This window comes from Gallus gallus, chromosome 1, assembly GCF_016699485.2.
Source record: "Gallus gallus isolate bGalGal1 chromosome 1, bGalGal1.mat.broiler.GRCg7b, whole genome shotgun sequence".
NCBI classification, from domain to species: domain Eukaryota; kingdom Metazoa; phylum Chordata; class Aves; order Galliformes; family Phasianidae; genus Gallus; species Gallus gallus.
Window position 1 is genome coordinate 99,773,095 of NC_052532.1, and position 15,329 is coordinate 99,788,423.

General features: G+C 40.1%; 1 long non-coding RNA gene across 1 annotated transcript; it reads left to right on the plus strand.

Annotated features, from left to right (window-relative positions):
* The first annotated feature begins 10,097 nt into the window (after positions 1 to 10,097).
* LOC107055163 lies at positions 10,098 to 15,156 on the plus strand. Its single transcript, XR_001470174.4, has 2 exons — positions 10,098 to 10,298; positions 10,792 to 15,156. It is a non-coding gene; the product is annotated as an uncharacterized LOC107055163 (long non-coding RNA).
* The last annotated feature ends 173 nt before the right edge of the window (positions 15,157 to 15,329 follow it).

Genomic DNA, 15,329 nt, shown 5'->3' on the forward strand with positions numbered 1-15,329 from the left:
GATAGTTCTTAATATTTTCAGATCAACAGAGCATGTATGCCATTTTGACTCAGATGTGAATAGCATTTAAGATAAGAATATTCTGAAAATAGGTGCTAGAGTGCTGTAAATAGGCATCAATAGCCATTTATATAAAGGGGTATGGTGGGCACACCTTATTTTTCAAAATCTTTTGACAAGAATCCACATGAAAATGTATTAAAGAAACTGAATTGCCATTGGATAGATTAGCTCCATAATGGGATCCCTTGTAAGATGGTTTACGTAAAGAAAGGAAAGCAGCTTAATTTTCAGTTTTCAGTGTAGAGGGACGTCTGTAATAGAATCCATTAAGGACTCACACTTTTTCACGAGCTTCTTCATCAGTGACCTAAAAAAAGGAGCAACCAGTGAAATCTCCAAGTTTGCTGCTGAGGTTAAGCTTTTGGTCACTGTTAGATTCACTAATGACAAGGAACTCTAGAAGAATCTCTCAAGACTGAGTTAACAGATGAAAAGGTGGAAGATAAATATGAGATCTTACATAAATGGGAACAAAATCTGAAAGATGGCTGCAAGATGCTGAAGCTGAATGTAGCAGTTATAACACAGGAAAAATATCCTGGAGGCATCATCCACAAATATAAAAGATATCATTAGAAGGCTAATGACAAGGCTAAGGACAACATACTCTCTACTTAAAACTCTCATCTTCAGTGTAGTTTCTGGTGAATGGGCAATTTCCAGCCTCTGTATCTGAAGAACAGCATATTAGATGTATAGAGAGTGCACTGGAGGTCAATTCAAGTTACCAAACTTAGGAATTGCCAGGCTTCTGCATGCTTTTTAAGTGGCATCTCCGATTGAGAGAGTATCCTATTGAAATTACTTGCATAGAGGCATCACTGGCCTGACAAAGTTGTGCATACCCTGTGTCACTTAAAAGATATAGGTATATTACTTTATTTTTAAAATACAAGTCTAGTAATGTTCCACAAGTTTAGGTGTTTGCTAAGTCTTCAACAGAATTTGGATTATCCTGACTTGTTGAAGAATGAGAACTATATCACTATTTCCTTTTCTGATTGTGTTTCTCTTGAAATGAATGTCATCTTTGCTGTATTTACAGTACTAGATATTGACTGACAGGGCCAGCAGCCAAGCACCCACGCAACCACTCACACACTTCCTTCCCTCTGCCCCAAGGGATGTAGGAGAAAATAAGAACAAAAGCAAGAAAACTCATGGACTGAGATAATGACAGTTTAATAGAAAAAGGAAAAAGGGTAAAAACAGCAAGTAATGCAAAGGCAATCATTCACCACCTCCCACAAGCAGATCAGTACTCAGTCATTCTCCAAGAAATGACTGCCTTGTAAAGACTGACACCTAGATTTTAATGTTAAGCATAATAGTGTATAACACGGAATATCCCTCTGGACATTTTGTCAGCTGTCCTGGCTTTATATTTCCCTAACATTCTTTCCTATCCCCAGCAACTGGGATATTAAGATGGAAAAAAGAGAAAAAATCTTCATCGATACTGTGCAAGCACTTATGAGCAATAAAGAAAATATTAGTGAATTACCAAAACTGTGCTAGCCACAGATATAAAGCACAGACTACTATGAAGAAAGTTAAGTCCAACCCAAGCAGACTCAGTGCAGTAAACAAAACAATTATTACTTAATTTAATGATGCAATGCACTGAGTAAATAAGTAACAATGCAGTAGATATGATAAGGATCATATCTAAAACAGTGATATGATGCATGCACATTGGTGACAGTCAGTGACACTGCAAAGAGGAAAGATTTTTTTTTTTTAAACAACTACTTTAACAAGCAGAGCAATTGGGAATTTTAAACTCCCAAGGCAGAAGATTTTCAATAATAGCTCGGTTCTAAAATGGTTCAAGACATGAACAGTAACAAATTTCAAGGTCAGAGCAACACTTTATCATGCCAGACCTTTCTTTTATTGTCTTAAGCACTAATTCAGAACTAATCTAAATCTACACAGGGAATCACATAAGTTTATAGGCTATAAATTATCACCTACTTTGCATCTAGGCTGTTCAGCCTTACCATTTTCCTTGGAAGAGCCCCAGTTCACTTATTCCTAATGTATATGGTACTTCCTGGTCACCTTACTTCCAGTTATCTGTTGACATATTACCTGTTGTGTATTTAATGTTGTGGGTTTATATGTGCTGAACTGCTATTAATCTATTTCTTTATTCTTTCCAGTTCCATAAGATTATTTGTATACAACACTATATACATACAAGAAATGGTATTATATAAGAAATTGTATGAAATAACACTAATATTCACAGGGTACTGTTATCCATCACTTGAAAATGATTGCATAGTAAAATTTTCTAAGTTCTCCTACATTAGCGCCTGCAAGCCCTGCAAGTAAAAGTGGTGACCCAGATCCATATAATGGTTAATATAAATCCTGTCATTTTCTTATTAGTATTAGATTTGATTTGGTCTGGAAATGAAATATGATTTACTTCAAATTAGCTCTCCCTTTTTTGTTGTTTTCCTGAAAAGGCTCAGAATCATCTTGATCATGTACAACAAAAGGTAATGCAGAGAAAACAACCAAACATTATCAAATATAACAAAATTCTGAAAAGCAGATGGTTGAAATGCTTCAGATATCCCTTATTTGCAAAATGTATTTTACTGTGCAATTTTTCTTCTTAATTTATAGAAACTGACAGAGCTGACAGTGATGTTTTGTGGAAGATTATAATTATGGTACTAGAATTTACTTCACCTTCCAAAAAGCTCTGACATTTACAAACTGTAATATAGAATAATTAACAGAATAGTACTTGTTTCTTAAGTATTGGCCCTATATCCCTTTTCCTTTTTATTTGCCTTTCTTTTTCTACTCTCTCACAGTGGACAGTTGCCCTGATGTGGTCAAAAGAAAATCAAATAACCAAAATCATCCTATCATACTTTCCTAAAAAATACATCATAGTATTTCTATACGTTTATATATATAAGAAAAGAAAAAATGGTTGTTATCCTAGTACATCATTTTTCATTGCCCAATGGAATTAGATTTGTTTCTGCATCAATGAAATGTGTTGGTTCAGTTCTCAAGACCAGAAAGCTGAAACACATCATCTTCACATATTCAACCAAATTATTCAACAAGAAGTTTCAGATTTTTTACTTAGTGGCATACTACTACCATGGAGATTAATATAATGTATGTGTAACTAACTATGATATGTAATGGCCAAACACTGCCCTTAGCTGAGAATAAAATCAGATTTTTCTGAACTGCTGCTCAGCAAAGAAAAGCAGGTTTGTTAGGTCCTGAACACTGAAGATATGTAGGTTTTGGTAGTAGCTGGTAATTGGTAGCATTTAACTTCACTTTCCATGTTATCACAGACTGTTGGGAGGCTGAGCAGAGGGTAACAGGTGGTATGTTAGCACAGAAGGAAAGTTTGCAGCTCCTGAAGACGAGTGGACTAAACCGAAGGTCATATGCTCCTACCATGGGCATTCTGGAAAATGGAGTACAGAAAACAGATATTAAAAATATAAGATTAACCTTAATCTTGTAAATATCTCATTGAAATAGAGTGAAGCCAAATATTTTCCCTTTATCTTATCTAGAAATGTCAAATTACTAATCTGAAGAAATACATATTGTCTTAACATTTTAATACTTCCTGTTTACTTTTCATAGTGTAAAATCTACATACTTCAAATGATTGCTATTACCAAGTTCAAAATAGAAGGGCTGCTCCAAAAGTACTGCATCGTATGATATTATTATGACATTAGAGGTGAACGTTGGTGATATGGCAGTAGTAGTTGAATGCTCCCACCAACATTCCACTACATTTTGTTGCTATGTGACAGATGGCAGCAGAAGAGCAGTCTGACAGAATGGCATCTGACATGGAAGTGCACTTGAAACAAAATTGTTTCGTTGAATTCCTCCAAGTGGCACCCAGTGATATTCATTGGCACTAGCTGAATGTTTACGGAGACCAAACAATGAATGTGAGTACAGTGAGGTGGTGGTGGATGGTTTATTTCAGCACTGGCGACAGCGACTCCACTATTTCTACAAAATTAAAAATAAATTTCTACAAATCAAAACATGCAGGCTTGTTCATCGCTGTTGAAAATGCACAGCTAATGGTGGTGACTATGTTGAAAAATATTATTTTGTAGCTGAGCATTTGCTTTATCAACTAGTGTTATTGTGCTCTTTGTATCAGTTGTAGTTTCCATGGAAATAAATAGGAGGCATTACTTTTAGAGGGTCACCGATGTGTATTGTCTGGAAAATCATGGGCTAAAATGTCGATTCCACCAATATTAAAATAAAAATAAAAAATTTAAAGAGCAATAGAAGCCTTCATACAAAACACATGCAAAAAATAACCCATAACTGTATGAGAAAATGCTCTAACAGAAGCAAAAGTGGTTAATTGAAAATCTTTCACACAGCTCAGTATGTGCTACTGAGAGAGTGTGGAACAGGTTACTATAGCTTTGGGTAGCTGAGAGAAGTATTTGTAACTAGAAGCATTTTTTATTTAGAAGAGCTTGTGAAGACCAAAAAGCTTTTTCACTCTTTCTGTTAGCACAGTGGTACAGTAGCAACAGTGGGTATCCAGGCACTGTAGAGCTATTGGCAAATAACTAATGACATTATTACAGCTGTTCCTATAAGTTCCTATGCTTGAGACTCTCTTCTGTGCTGTTTTTATCAAAGGGCCATTCTTGGTCTATCTAAAATAAAAAAGCAGGGCTATTACAAACTCTGAATTCAGGACTGTATCCCTATTACTGCACCTAATGAAGGATCATATCCCCTCTCTTACTAAATCGGAGTAAAAAGAGTAAACCCATAATGAGAAGACAACAGTTTTAGCAATCTTTCTTATAGTTTGTTTTGTTTAACACTATGACTTTCCTTTTGGTTATGTTGATTTGTTTATCCTCATGCCCCAGGATGTAATATGCATTCATCAGCTGTGAAAAGAACATCTGTCTTTTAAGGTAGATTTAAATGGATCTAGGTTAAAGTTGCTTTTACTCTTATTTTTTTCTATACCCCCACATAAACCCTAAATTTGATGTATTCATTGTTTAAACTTAGAAGGTGTAGAATTTGAAATCACCTTTAGTCAATTTCAAACCACAATTAGGAAAACATTTCTCAACAAACACAGAATGACAACCTAACGGAACTTCTGAATTTGAGTGCATACTGGAGGGAGAGGGCAGGGGAGGCTACAGCTCCATTATCTTCACACTGTCTACTGTGGGATAGAATTCTCTTCCATTACTGAGTAACTTCTTAACAGTTGTGCTGTTGCGTAGTAAAACACTTCTCAAAGGTTGTGTGGGGACAGTTTTCAGTATGCGCATATACACGTAACATACATACAAACAATTAAAACTGTGTATCTTTAGAAAATGAATAAAGTCAGAGTATATATCAGAAGTATTTTTTAAAAAATCCCTTCAAACATATTTCTGATTTAGCAAGTGAGTATCTATTCATTACACAAAGTTTTCACTTAAACTATTCACTATAGCTGCAGAGATATACCTCTTTTTCTGAGCATATACATGCCAGTTCTAATGAATTGAGAACAACACTTATCTGCTTACAGAAGTGCACACTGTATCTTTAGTACCATTTTTTTCAGCAAGAATTTCATGTTTAATCACATTTTCTGTAAGCAGAGAGAACCATGTGCCCATGACAATGACACTAAACATTTGCATAGGTCTGACTGCTGAAGCAAAGCCTAAGACCTTAATTAAGAAGAGACCATAAGTTTACGCCTATCTGTAAGTATGCCCTTGAGCCTCACTGACACTGAAACAAAAATGAAAATGTGACCTTGGACATCACAATTCACACAGCAAGGTAACACTTTAATCGTAAGATCTCTAGACATTGTGAAATAACAGAATCAACACTGATTTCAGACAGTGGCTACCAATTGCTTACCTACAGCTTAACTTTCTTTTTCAGGATGTAATTTGGTCCTCAAGTGAACAAAAACCAAATGTGGGAACATAAAAGTAAGCTTTCTACACATTCAACCGAGAGACTTATCTCATTACTGAACAGCTGTTCTTGAGGATGGGGGTTTTTTTAAGTTACACAGCACATTGAGAATATGGGCATTGCTGAATATGGTAATTCTAGTGAGAAAGATAGCAGTGAAAAAAAGGTATCTAATAAAAACAGAAATATACATTTTGCTAGTAGGAACAGCCAAAACAGAACAGAAAAATCAAGGTCAAATGATTCATAATTTCACAGAATAAAAATAGGTAGAAGAAAGAGAAATGCTAGACAAAGGCTACTGAATAGCTTGACATGAGAAGACAGCAGATGCATGATTTAAATCTACCTAGTTACTTAGGATTGGTTTTGATATCATCAACCAAAGGAAAGATCATCAATAGCAAGAAGTACATACAGCTGTAGTGAAAAGCTCATAAAGGTTGCATGCTATACATTTTCTCTTTTAAAATGTTTCTAAGTAAATGAAATGTTTAATGTAAAGGAGAAAAACCTACAACCAAATCTTCAGTACATAAACCACTTGCAGGTTAGTCTTAATCTAGCTAATCACTGAGCACTGATGCATTTTAGTATACAACTCTTGAGCAAATTTAATAAAAAATGCAAGATATATGCATTTTTTGAAAAATGAGTGTAGTTCTATATGATATGTTGGTTATCTGATTTTATGCATTAGCAACAGTGCACACAGATGAGTCAGTTTGATCCTCTGTTGGGATTGCAAATATTTGTTTTAAGTGCATGTTAGAAAAAAGGCATTTCTGTTTATCCCTTTGAATGTTTGTTAATGGTAATTCATGGTTTTATTATGGATTAGTAATACAAGAAATGAAAAGAATGCATCTTATTACTCAAATATTTACTTCCAAACTTAAAACTTTATATCTTTCTACTATTATTCCTGAATTTCTAAGTTAGTGCAGAGATGTTCACCTGAGTGGGGTCACAGACCTTACAGTCATATACCAGAGGACAAAGTTCAGCTCTGAACGTCTGCTTGGGGAGGCAGCTAGACTCTCAAGAGAAGAGCTTACTGTTGGTTCTTTTACACTATCAGAATAAGCAAGAGGTCCTACTGTGAGCAGGATGATGCAAATATATGATTGGACTGGATGATCTTGGAGGTCTTTCTCAACCTTGGTGATTCTATGATTCTTTCCACCTGCTTTTATAAAGGGTTATTAATCAAGATATTCCTTTAGCCTTTGAAAACCAGGAATAAAATGAACTTTTTCCATTGGCATATAAAATTTGCCTAAATTTTTTAGTTCATAGAAATTGACTAAATTTTAGAATTCGGGTTAAAATAAGAGCCTGCTTAAAGCACAACCAAATTGTCTAAAACCCAATTTGTTAGTGGCTTTATAGGCAAAAATAACAACAAAAAGCAACCAAAAAACACTAAAACAAACAGTCAACAGAACTTAACACAGGCAAAATCTCTTCTCCTTATGACTTATACAGCCCATATTACTGATCTAAGACGGTAGATGACAGCACATTTCTTAGCTCTAAATTGTCACAGAAAGTATGCATTTGGGTTCTGACAAACAGCCAAAGAGAATAAAGATGTGTTGCGTATGGTGAAAATGAGAAGAGATTACTTGGCTGGCAGACAGTGGTGCTCCAGTCATCCTTTGAAAGGCTGGAATCTCCTCAGAACTCAAACAACAGATTATGGCTATATTAATCTAATGACATAAACTGCTTTCAAACTTCACAGAGGGCATAGCAGGTTATATTCATATTTAAAGTACTGAGCTCTTTTGAAAATTGAGTCCTGTGCTTTGAAGTGTGTTCCTCTGAAAATGCCAGGTGAGAATTCAGGACAACAAACCTCATTTCAGAGAAAAGCTGAAGGTATTATAAAACATGTAATTTTACCAGAAGCTTTTTGTTTACCAGGAATACTCTTATTCAGCAAATTTAGAATAAAAAAGGCAGAATGTGGCCATTCCTATAAGTTCAAGGAAGTCATCTCCTAGATCTGTACTTGCTAGATATCTCTGACCATTTTCAGACAAGCCACTTTTGACTGGTGAGTGTTCAGTAGTATTACTGTACACATTCCTTCTAACAGATGGTAGAACTTAAGGGCACTGATTTTTCAGTCAGTGTGCTTGTGCATACATATTCCAAATTCTGCAGTACAAACTGCCACTGAGGAAACTGGAACTGATTGAGTATTGACTGCTGTGTGAATTTTAACTTCTAAGATGGACAAGTTTGGACTTTGTGCAGATTTTATTTCCCGTAATATTCAGTTATAACCCTTATCTATTTCATTACATGTGAGATGTAATTGTATTGACACATGACCAGAGATTTTTCATAAATTATTGAAATGCTTGTGATGAAAAGTAATGTATCAGTGAAAATTGCATTTATTTCTTCAGAGGAACCAGTAAAGTACTGGTGCTTCTTAATTTCAGATATACAACTCTAACTTACAGGAAAATTAATTGAGAGAAAAAAATATATTTTTTTTCTCAATCATATTTCTTTGTAACTAATTATAAGAAGCTATATTTATTTATTTATTTATTTAAACTATGTGAGAAACATGCTCAAAATCAAAAATTTCTAATCAGGCAAAGATCTTCATGAACAGCAGTTTATTCATTATCGCAATAATGGGCACACATCCCCTACTGACAAGGGAGAAATTGCACGCTTAGTGAGATCCACTCTGCTAAACACCCTGGGTCCGACACAGGTAATACTTCTCCTGGCACTCACTAATTGAGCGTCTCAGGCTCACAATCTTCCTGATGCTGTTGCTATGATACAAGGTCCGTTACCAACCTACTGCTTTTAGGTATGCTCTTTACTTTTCTACGAAGATGGAAGTGCAATGTTTCCAAAAGTTAGCACATTCATTCTATCCTGTGCTAGGCTCTCCCCACCCTGAATATTACCTTACCTTGTATCTGTGCCAATTCTACCCAGGTCAGAATGCCCCAATCTCAACTTCACTCTGTTCAGCAGTTTTCTTTGTGAAAAACAACTTACCCTACACTACATACAGAAATACTGGAAATTTCCACTGTAAAAACACAATCTACCTCTCACAATTCCCCCTCTTTTTCTTTATACCCTTTTTGTGTTTTTGCACCAGACTATGAAACACTTCTAATATAGGAAAACTATTTTACTAATCAGACTTGATGGTTGACAATAATAATTTATCAAAACTAATCATCTCTCTAATCTCCATACTCTAATATATATATGATTATTATTAAGAATAACAATTTCTTCATCATTGTATGATTCATCCTGATATGGACAGGTAGTAAGTCTAGAATCAATGAATAATCAGATTGTAGTACTAAGGAATGTGGGGAAGATGGGGAAGTTGGTTATAGTAAAGAAATAAATTCTAACAAACAGCTTAAAGACCGGGGATAGTCACCACCGAAGGATCCAGCGATATCTTGTTGGTCCATGGGGAGGCATCAGGTTGGTCAACAACGTCTCATTGACTAACACAGTTACAGTTCAGTGGAGGGGGGCACCCGTTCTTCCTTAGAACTCTTGGGGTCTGCCTACCCCAATTATCAGGGGCATCATGTCCTTTCCATCACAGTGATGGTAGCTGTAGGGATACCCACATTTTGTTCATCAGGAGGAGCAGCACATCTGTCCTCTCACCACTCTGCTCAACCATTAACTTCAAAAAACTTGTCAGTCAGATCATGCCTTGTATGGGTGCAGTTGAAAAAGCTTTGAGCCAAGCATTGTTCCTGCTTCTCACACCACCCGATGTCTTGTTATCACTGTCCCATGATGGTGTTAAGAAAAAAAGTGTTGAGGGGAACGAGGGGAGAAGGGAAAGATACATATGTTGAAATCACATAAAGGAAAGGAGCAAAACGTGTGTTGCAGTAGGTGTTAACGGGGACTCGGGATGTGACGCGATAGGACCTTCCCTGCTCTGTGATTTAAATATGACGTGTGCTTAGGAGGCGTAGACAAGGCAAGGTGTGTATTTAAGGAGCGGCCACACTGTAATAAATGCCATTTGCTATATCCTCATATAGGTGTCTGTGTAGCAATGGCCCTAGCGAGGGTAGATCGCTAGCCCCTGGCGGAATGTGCCTCAGAAGCAGGAACAACAAATGGTGCCCCGTGTGAGGAAGAATAGGTCCGTCGCTCCCCAATGTCCCAGGTGTTGCCTGAGATCCGGTGAGGGATCTGCTCCTGGCCAGGAGGATGGAGTAAGTTATAATGGTATTTTTGCAATTGGGTAAGGACTATGGTGGGAAGGATATGCCTTCTAAGAAGGAAGTGGCCACTGTAGTGTCCTGGTTAGAACGGGAGGGAGTGTTGAGTGACCCCAGTGATATTTTAAATCCCCAGAGGTGGGATGAAATTACTTCGGTGCTTGCGCACCATACTATGAGCGCGCAATCGGGCACGGAACTTAAGACATGGGGTTTGATGTTAAGAATACTTAAAGTGGCAAAGGGGGAGGAGAAGGTAACGGGGGCTGCTCGACAGCTTCTCGGGCTTGCCCCGGCTGGGGAAGGAGCAGGATGTGCATCTACAACTAACAGGGGTACTGAGGAGAGGCGGGGGAGAGCCAACAGGGTGTTAACACTCCTCGGGATAATGGGCAAACGGGGAGTGGAGAGGGGGCGGGAAGCATTGTAACCTGCAGATGCTTGAACGACACCATTCGACCAATACCGACTGCTCTGACCATGCCAGGTGGAGGAGAACAAGATGGCAACTGTTTCCTGACCCACCCCTCGCCACTGTATCCGGTCCGACCGACTCGACCCGGATATCCTTTTATGGAGTTGAGGGCGCATGCGACTGATCAGGGGTCTCCACAACAGGGAGGACCTGTTTTGTTGGCTATTTCAAGGGGTTGGCCGATGGTGGTCATTGACCTCAAGGTCTGCTTTTTCTCTATCCCTCTCACAGAAGAGGACCGAGAAGCATTTGCCTTCACGTTTCCGGTGACTAATAATGAAGGGCCTGCAGAGAGATATCAATGGCGTGCCCTCCCTCAGGGAATGATGTGCTCCCCTACAGTGTGTCAACTAGTAGTGGGAAATGTTCTGAAGGCGGTCTGAAAAGATTTCCCTCAGTATATGGTTGTACATTATATGGACAATCTATTGCTTGCTGCTCCCTCTTATTTGGGGCTACATATGCTTGAGACTCGGGTAGTGGAAACCTTGACCACTGCCAGATTTGTTATCTCTGAACAAAAATTGCAGAGGGGCCCGGGGGTTGAATACCTCGGATATAAGTTTCGCCCAGAGATGGTTCGGCCAACAGGGCTTGACATTTGACCCCACATTACCACCCTGTGGGATGTGCAGAAGTTGGTGGGGGCAATTCAGTGGGTCCGAGGGGCCTTGGGAATTGCCTCCCGGCTTATGAAACCCTTCTATGATCAACTGAAGGAGGTGGACCCGAGAGAACCTCGAGAGCTCACCCATGATATGGCTGCTGCATGGCATGAAATTCTGCAGTGTTGTATGGTGCAGTCGCTAGCGCGGTGGGACCCCAATCTAGATCTTGAAGTAGCAGCGACTCGATGCGAGGCCGGTACAACTGCCATTTTGGGCCATACCCTTGATGCTAAGCCACGACCTCTGTGGTGGTTGTTTTCAGTGCAGCCTACGTGAGTCTACACTTCCTGGCTTGAGATCTTAGCAATGCTGCTCAGGAAGTCCCTATTGCTATTGTTGCAGGCCCTGGCAAGAGAACCTCATGTTATATACCTGCAGAGCTCATTTCGGGACATGCAGCCGCTCCCTGAAGCCCTTCTTACGGTGTTGCGGGGCTTTGGGGGAAGCACTGTGTACTCTGATTCGTTACCCATTTTTGATTTAGCTAAGCCCCTCAATGTCTCCCTTCGATCTCGTGTCCTAACCTCTCTGCTTGATGGGCCCACCCTGTTCACGGATGCATCTTCAACCACCGGACAGGGGCAGGACTCAAGCAACAGTTGGGAGACCGCTGTTTTTACCGATCAGACAGCTAGTGTGCAAATGCTTGAGGTGATGACTGTGGCGGTAGCAGTGCATTTGTGGTGAGAGATTCCATGTAACATCGTCACTAATTCTGCTTTCGTGGCCAGACTGCTTGTCTACATGGATCAAGAAGGGCATCTGAGCTCTGAGGCCGCTGGCCTCCTAGAAGAAGCTTTGGCTTCCTGCTCAGCTCCTGTGGCCATCTTGCATGTCTGCAGCCATTCTGATGTGCCAGGCTTCTTTACAGCAGGGAATGCTGTAGTGGACAGAGCTGCCCATACACTTGTTTTCATGGTTCACGAAGCCCGTGACCTTCATGCCACCCTTCACATAGGCGCCCGTGCACTGGCTAGGACATGTTCCATTCCTTTGTCTGTTGCACGCGATGTTGTTCAGGGATGTCCCCACTGTAATTCTGCACCTGTAATAGAGGCTGGAGTTAACCCCCATGGTCTCGGACCATTACAAATTTGACAAACAGATTTCACTTGGGAACACCATCTGTCCCCCCACCCTTGGCTTACCATCACGGTGGATACTTCCTCCATTGTCATCGTAGCCACGCAGCATGCTAAGTCTAACTTGTCCGTGGCACAATATCATTGGGTTGCTGCCATTGCTGTGATGGGCTTGCCTAATCAGATTAAGACTGATAATGGGTCCTGCTTCATCTCGTAAAACATCTTGAGATGGGAAAAATAGTATGGGTACCATTGCGGAAAGTTAAATCAGATGCCAGCAAGGAAATAACCGGACTATGAGCCTTCTTGTTCACAGGTTTGGCTCCTGGGGAGGCCTAAACCACAGACAGAGGAGACAAGAGAACAAAAAAAAAGGAGCCGTTCCTGAAAGCTCCTGCTAAGACTGCAGCACATGCTAAGTATACAACACTTTTGCTTATAGTATCGGCAATAGGTACTGCTCAGGCCTGGGAAAGCAACGGGTATGTCAACGTTACCCACGTAATGGCCCAGCATTTCAATTTATCAGACTGTTGGATTTGTACTGCCTTACCACGGGGAGGGAACTCCCCTTGCTAGGAGTTCCAGTGCCATTCAGAAACTGGAGCTTGCCATGGGACGCGGTGCAAGTACAGTACATGGGGCGTGGCGAAAGTTTGTATTGGTTTGTGCGGGCTTCATGTGGTCTGGCGGGGCACGCATCCCTACTCCCTAGCGGGGAAACATTATGCTGGAGTTTTCAGGACCCCTTGACCTCTTGACCGCCCAAGGTCATGAAACCAGACGTAGCTTGTTATCTGAATACTAGCTCTCCGAGGTTTGAGATGCTATCCCCATGGCCGAACAATACTGTTGTCCTGGCGCAGAATGGCAGCTACAGTGTGGGTCATTTTTCAGCAGTGAACGTTACTTGATGCCCAAGCTCAGAGCACTGCCCTAGGCCGATAGTGGTGGCCTTGAGCAATCCTGGCGGTACCCCACTGGGATGTCCTCCCAAAGGTCTATGGTGGCTGTATGGGGATGGCCGAGCAAGGAAAAGTGTACCATCTGATTGGAGTGGCTCTTGCACCTTGGGAGCCCTCATTCCAAATGTTGTCTGGCATAACTGATCGGCACCTCCTCCTGGAATCCTACGAACACACTGGAGGAGAGTGCAGAGGGTTCTGAACCCTGTAGTGGAGAAACCTACTGGTTTACACAGTTTTGCTAGATGGTTCATCCCATCCTTGGGGGTGAGTGAGTTAGAGAAAACGTTTGTTAACATTTCAGCCACCTTGGAAATGATAGAAAATGCCACCGTTGATGCAATCAGGACATTACAAGGAGAAGTCTCTACACTTAGCAAGGTGGTATTACAGAATAGGATGGCATTAGACCTCTTAATGGCAAAAGAAGGAGGAGTCTGTGTGGTAATAAACCACAGCTGCTGTGCCTATGTCGATAAGACTCAGAGGGTAGAGACGGGCATACAAGCAATATGGGAACGGACTAAATTACTCCATCAAGTGTCCATGGACGATACTTCATGCGGATTTCGGGACTTATGGGAGAAGCTCATGAGTTGGTTACCTGACTTCACATGGCTGAAGCAACTCTTCATCGTTTGTGTCATCATAATGATCATACTTATATTAATGTGAGTCACTATGCGATGTATGTTGTGCCTATGTATAAATTCTGGGAAGGGCTATGGAAAATGGAAAAAACTCAGGTTAGGGCAGCAACTAAGGTACTTATAGTTGCCTTGCCTCTAATTGTATTATATGTAATATAATCGCCATATGCTGTAGCAAGTAGACTAGCTTAAAAGACCCAACATAGCTTGCCATCCCCTCTGTGTCCTAGGCTGGCGATCTCGGTGGGTGTTGATTAAGAAATTGCAGTCACGCTGTAACGGGGCAAGACTTTACTGAGCATGGGGAGGGGGAAATATTGCAGTAGGCGTTAACGGGGACTCGAGATGTGACACGATAGGACCTCCCCTGCTCTGTGATTTAAATATGACATGTGCTTAGGGAGCGTAGACAAGGCAAGGTGTGTATTTAAGGAGCTGCCACGCTGTAATAAACGCCATTTGCTATATCCTCATATAGGTGTCTGTGTAGTAATGGCCCTAGCGAGGGTAGATTGTTAGCTCCCGGCAGAACGTGCCTGTGAAGCGGGAGCAACAAACGTGCGTGTCGCTAATGTGCATAACAGAACTTGCCTTACCCATGGGTTACCAGGAGGCTAAGAAAAGTAATCTAACACCTAGGCCAACTTGCAGACTCCTTGGGTAATTCATGCCGGACGAGTCACCTCAGCATGTGCCAGATTTTCACATATAATATGATTACAAGTAATAAACAAATCAGTGTTAGAATTAATAAAATCACAACTGGGTGAAGCACAGAATTAAAAGCTCCTCTTGCTGTTGGTGACCATCCAAGAAGCATTTCCCACCAGTGGTGTTCTCCATCCTTCTTCACCCTTTCTAGGACATGGTGTATCTCTTTTGTATCATGGTGAACAGTAATTAGAATTTTTTTGTCTGTTATCTCAGATGCATTCTAGCAGTTGGTACAGATCATCATGTTGCAGTAATTTCTTTAATAAATCAAGGTTCATTCCACTTGATGCAGGTAGCCAATGTTGGATTAATGTGTAATTGGATCATAACAATTGATATGATGTAACTGCAACTGAATAATTAGAGTCACATCCCATAATGTTGGTAAAGTTACAAACACAAACATTTGAATGATTCCTTGTATCTATAGTAATATTACCTATGAGTATAAAATTACAAGAAGTTCTC